The sequence below is a fragment of the Aplysia californica genome, unplaced genomic scaffold (genome assembly GCF_000002075.1).
Source record: "Aplysia californica isolate F4 #8 unplaced genomic scaffold, AplCal3.0 scaffold00339, whole genome shotgun sequence".
NCBI lineage: Eukaryota > Metazoa > Mollusca > Gastropoda > Aplysiida > Aplysiidae > Aplysia > Aplysia californica.
Window position 1 is genome coordinate 785,413 of NW_004797609.1, and position 5,000 is coordinate 790,412.

General features: G+C 39.8%; 1 protein-coding gene across 1 annotated transcript in view; it reads right to left on the bottom strand.

Annotated features, from left to right (window-relative positions):
* Positions 1-5,000, bottom strand: part of LOC101850820 (flagellum-associated coiled-coil domain-containing protein 1) — a 55,359-nt gene that overhangs the window by 37,870 nt on the left and 12,489 nt on the right. The gene's annotated exons all lie outside the window — the stretch shown is intronic.

Here is a 5,000-nt window from a genome sequence, read left to right on the forward strand (position 1 = left end):
GTGAAGGGACGAAGAAAAGAAAAGCGACAAGCAGACACAAAGATGGAAGAGACAAGAGAGAGACTCAACGAAAGACAAACAAACAGGAATAGAGAAAGATTAAAATTTGAAGAGCAAAGGAGGGGCCAAAGAATAGAAAGACAGATTGTTCGATGTTCGCCTTTACACTTTACCTCCTCCTCCCCCTCCCCCCTCCCCTACTCCCGCAACCGAATCCTCACCCACCTCCGTCAGAAAGCAGATTTTGAGAAAAACCGAAAAAGCAGGAATTGTTTTAAGGATTTTTTGTTCAATGATCACTTTTCAAACACCATTTTAGGTCATTTAGGGTGTTTTTTCAGCAGTTTCGTCATTGTGACCCGACAGAACAGATTAGGGAATGTCAAAGAATGTTTTTCCGCGAAAAATTAAAATTCGATATATCGACAACTTCGATGGATATTCTTTGCTTTCGTCAACCGGAGTCTTCACTTAGATTGTTCCTCAATAACAGTGGCCTCGGCTGACACTTGATAGCCAGGCAGGCTTTGCCGAGGTCTACACAACATTGCAGTCTGTGTTAATCTCCATAAGACCCTCCCGTGACTCACGACAGCCAAAAGCCGCTTCTGATAACTCCCGACCTCAATGCTTTCTTGTTGTATCTCCATTTTTTAACAGTGAAAACAGTACATAACAAAGAGTGAGCTTAAAAAGAAGTCACATTTTCACTGTTTAAAAAAAGGAGATACGACAAGAAAGCACTGAAGTCGCGAACTGAGTCCTGTTATCACCAAATAAAGAGCTCTTCAATCTAATCCTATTCGCTGTATTTATAATGAACCTAATCAAACAGTGTATACTGTATCACATTGGCTAGCTAATAATATGTATCCTTGAAATGGACTGTTCCTGAGCGCGAACGAAATGCTAAAATATTCTTGAACAGTGTTTAGTGTGGTTAAGGTTCACTTCCAAGACAACTTCGTCTCGTATGAATAAGACACTAAATCAAAGGCCTTGTTTCTAAAGTACCACGCCTATTGTATTTTTGTAATGTACACTACATGTCTTTTACACCCCCATCAACATAATTTAGATCTTTTAGGAGGCGGGCTTCGACCCTGCATGTCAGGACCAACCCGAGTAATATCCCAGTAGAAAGACTTATACTCAATAAAAAATTCTCCTCAATAGGGAATCGAACACGGGTCTCCTGCTTGTGACTGCAAAGCGCCTTACTACAGGTGCACAAAAAACGCCAGTCCATTTATGTTCAAAGATGTCTTAAACCCACACTATATCTAAAAAGAAAGAGGGAGAACACGGAACATGCGCAGATATCCCAAAGTGCCAGTAGCGTTCGGCTAATCGACCGAATTCGTTCGTGTAGCAAAACGCTAGCGACCCCTAATCGGGCGGCTAGCCACTCTGTACAAAGAATTCGGTCATCTTCTCTTCTCGTTGAATATTTTTAATACAGACAGAACAGACGCTCCCACCAAGACAAGACTGCGATCGCCCCAGCTTATCTTGATCGCTCACGGTGCGTACGTCTCTGCTCGGATAGAGAGCCTCTCAGATCACCGTGGAGCACGCGTCACAGAACGTGTCCCAACACGGGGCAATCAGACGCTCGTCAACTTTGGGGCATATTATAGAGTTGTCGGTAGAGCATCTTAGTGTTAGCTAGTTTTAGTTTTAGTAAGAGTTTTACGGCACTTGCAACACAATAAGTATAAGGTCGTATAAGCACCGAAGATAAGAGGAGTTACAAGAGAGAAACAAACACAAAAAGAAGGAGGAGAAATTAGGACGATAGATGTTTGATAGGTAAGAAGGAGCAACCACACTAGAGCACTCGCCAACTACCCACAGAATCTCTTAGAGTCTGTTCATTTGTCTTGCTTTTGAGGGAAAAAATACCCATCTTGAAAAGAAGCGGGGATATTTGCTACTGAAGGAGATGGAGGATACCTGGTGTTAGAGGTAACATTAGCGAGAAAAATGGCGTCAGAATTCGGTGACTTCCAAAGCTAGAGTCTTTTGAAACTGCAAATTTACGTTTTTCTGTTCTGCCTTTGATCTCCGTTTTGTTCCTGTAAAATCCACACAAAAAAGTGGTCTTGAATGGACATGAAAAAGGGTAGAACAAACACTCCCCCCCAAAAAAAAATATTTAAAAATTTAAATGCTCGTTTGTTTGTTTGAATAAACAGAAGCACATCAACAGAATAAAGGTCATTTAGTGCTGGGGGGGAAAGGTGAAACAGACAGACAGAAACAACAGAGCTTAAGTAAAGAAGTAGGACCTACCAGTGGCGCCCTCCAGCCGCCACCTAAAAACAAAAAATGCCCCAAAAAGGGCGAAAACAAATTCGATTTTATTTTTCGATGTCATTGTCTTGGCGAACGCCTGATTTAACCACGATGCCACACGATATCCCGTCCCCGAGATAACGGAGAAACAGACCATGGCAGATTCTCCGCAGCGCCATCTTGTGACATCGCGGTCACAGCGCTCTTCTCCCGGACAACTTCGTCCTACATGAAATACATAAAGATAATAATAATAATAATAATAATAATAATAATAATAATAATAATAATAATAATAATAATAATAATTTTTTTTAAAATAATAAAAATAATAAAAATAATAATAATAATAATAATAATAATACAATAACAATAACAATAATAACAATAACCAAAACAACAATAACAATAATAGTAATGATAATAATAATAACAACAACAACATAATAAAAATACTACTACTACTACTACTACTACTACTACTACTACTACTACTACTACTACTACTACTACTACTGATAATAATAATAATAATAATAATAATAATAATAATAATAATAATAATAATGTTAACTTTAAATGCACGTAATATACTGTTCAACTCCAAAAGGGTTACCTCGAAAAAGAATGGGTTTAGGCGGGAGCTACAGAGACATGCATTTCATTTCAGATGGAACCAGATTGTTCACAAATTTTGTAATACGTAAGTTGTCATTGTAACCAAAAAGACCCACTGGCGCTTGGAAAGAGAAGACGATGGGCGTTTTTACGAAAGTATTACGCCCCAGTTGACGCAGTTTTGGTAATTTAGGCGGGATTCTTGGGTCTGGCTGTCTGGGATAATGCCAGCTGTGTGAGTTATATCTCTAGAGAAAAACGAAACAATACGTCTTGTATAATAATATCCTAAAAATTCGAAAGAACTGCCATCGATTGGAACGCCGTCCATCGTGCGAGCAGAAACAGTGATACATGTACCAACTACAGGGAGAAGCTGATTATCAGAAGAGAGAGGAGACATAATCGAACTACCCCAACCACGGCATTCCAGTATCCCCACCATAACAAACATTGTACATCCAAGATCGGATTGCACAGTCACACGCGCGTCCACATATGAGCTGCAGGAATTCATCGTCATCTTGGGCAACGAAGGACTACCTACATAATATCCTAAGATGAGAATTGAACTTAGGTCCTTCTTGCACATTGGGAGGTGCCTTTGTTGTAGTCGAAGGTGGGAGTCAAACAGACTGAAGAAAAGTAAACGGGCTTCTGAGCTGAAGCAGCTAGAAAACTACAGTTTAATTCCAATGGAACTAAAGAAAATGGCATTTTTTCTGCCGGTTTAGCAATCTTTAGCGAATTTTTGTTTCTTGGCTTAACACCGTTTATGTTAATTTAAAAACACATTTCTGTGTGAATTTTACTGAAAAACTTTGATTAAAGTTACAAAAATTGTAGATTCTCAGCTTCAAAAGATTATGAAGCTATGGAATTCACCAAACTTTGGTGGTCATGATTTTTCACGATGATTTACCTTTGAAGCAGGCCGACCCAAAACTTGCTTCAATCGCAAATACCTCGACTTCTATTCAAGACAAATGGGGGGGGGGGTGGAGGTTATTGAAAGGAAGAAAAATGAACAAGCTTTATACTTCACATGCCCAAATATTGATGGGCGCCTGATTCCACTGCATTGTGGCACATTTAAAGAGAACCTCTCTTTGTCAGCTGGGACACTGTATCACTTTTTCGCCTGGGTTCCGCTGACAGGCAGGGTCGAAACCCGTTTCCTAAATAATCGAAATAGTGTCGATGAAACCAAACAAATACCGTCTTTCGAAAACATCCATTACGTGCCTATTCGTGTTTTCACAAAAAAAGAGTCCAAAACAAACGACGCCTTATCTTGTTGCTATGCAAAATACGACAATTGATACACAACAAACTGGATAACCCTAGACACTATCTGCCAGACACAACAGCACTAATTACGGTAAAACTGGTGCTTTTTTAGGGACGGCATCTAATTCTCTCCATAATACAGGAAACGACTTAACAGAGATGAGAAAGTCGGAAACTCATTTTGACTTTTTTGGTGAAAATCGTCAGCTTTCACAAAAGGCGCTCTACGACTAAGTTGGTATGCGTTTAATGCTGCACTACGGAGAAGACAGACTTCTTTGGAATCCCAAACTGGGCGTTTTTGAACTCGTATTGTTTTGAAGCGTTTTCATCAAGGCTCTGAAACAAGACTTAGTTCACCTTTGTCTTATCGAAAACAGACATTGAATTCGGAGATCCCATCCCTCAAATAACCTAACAATGCTGAAAGCAGCGTTAAATCCATTCCTTATTTTTCCAACCAAAGTTCATACGACAATATTATTTCCATAAATCTTAACGCCCAGAATTCGGTGCTTTTGAGGCAAGAGAGGTGAGCAGAGTAAGCCTAATTCTCCGTTGACATCCACCCCTTGGAGTTAATATGACCTTATGCAGCTACGAGCGCCATAAAACCTTACTAAAACAAAGTATTCCTCCTGAAAAGTTTTATTTCCTGGGCTTAGTTCAGTTGACCAGTTGATGACGATATACATTATCTATAAATAAGAATTCTCGAACATTTTGGATACGTCAAAATGCCGGTTTTACAGCAAAGTCACGCCTCCCGAGCCTTCGTCGAGGCGATAAGCCGC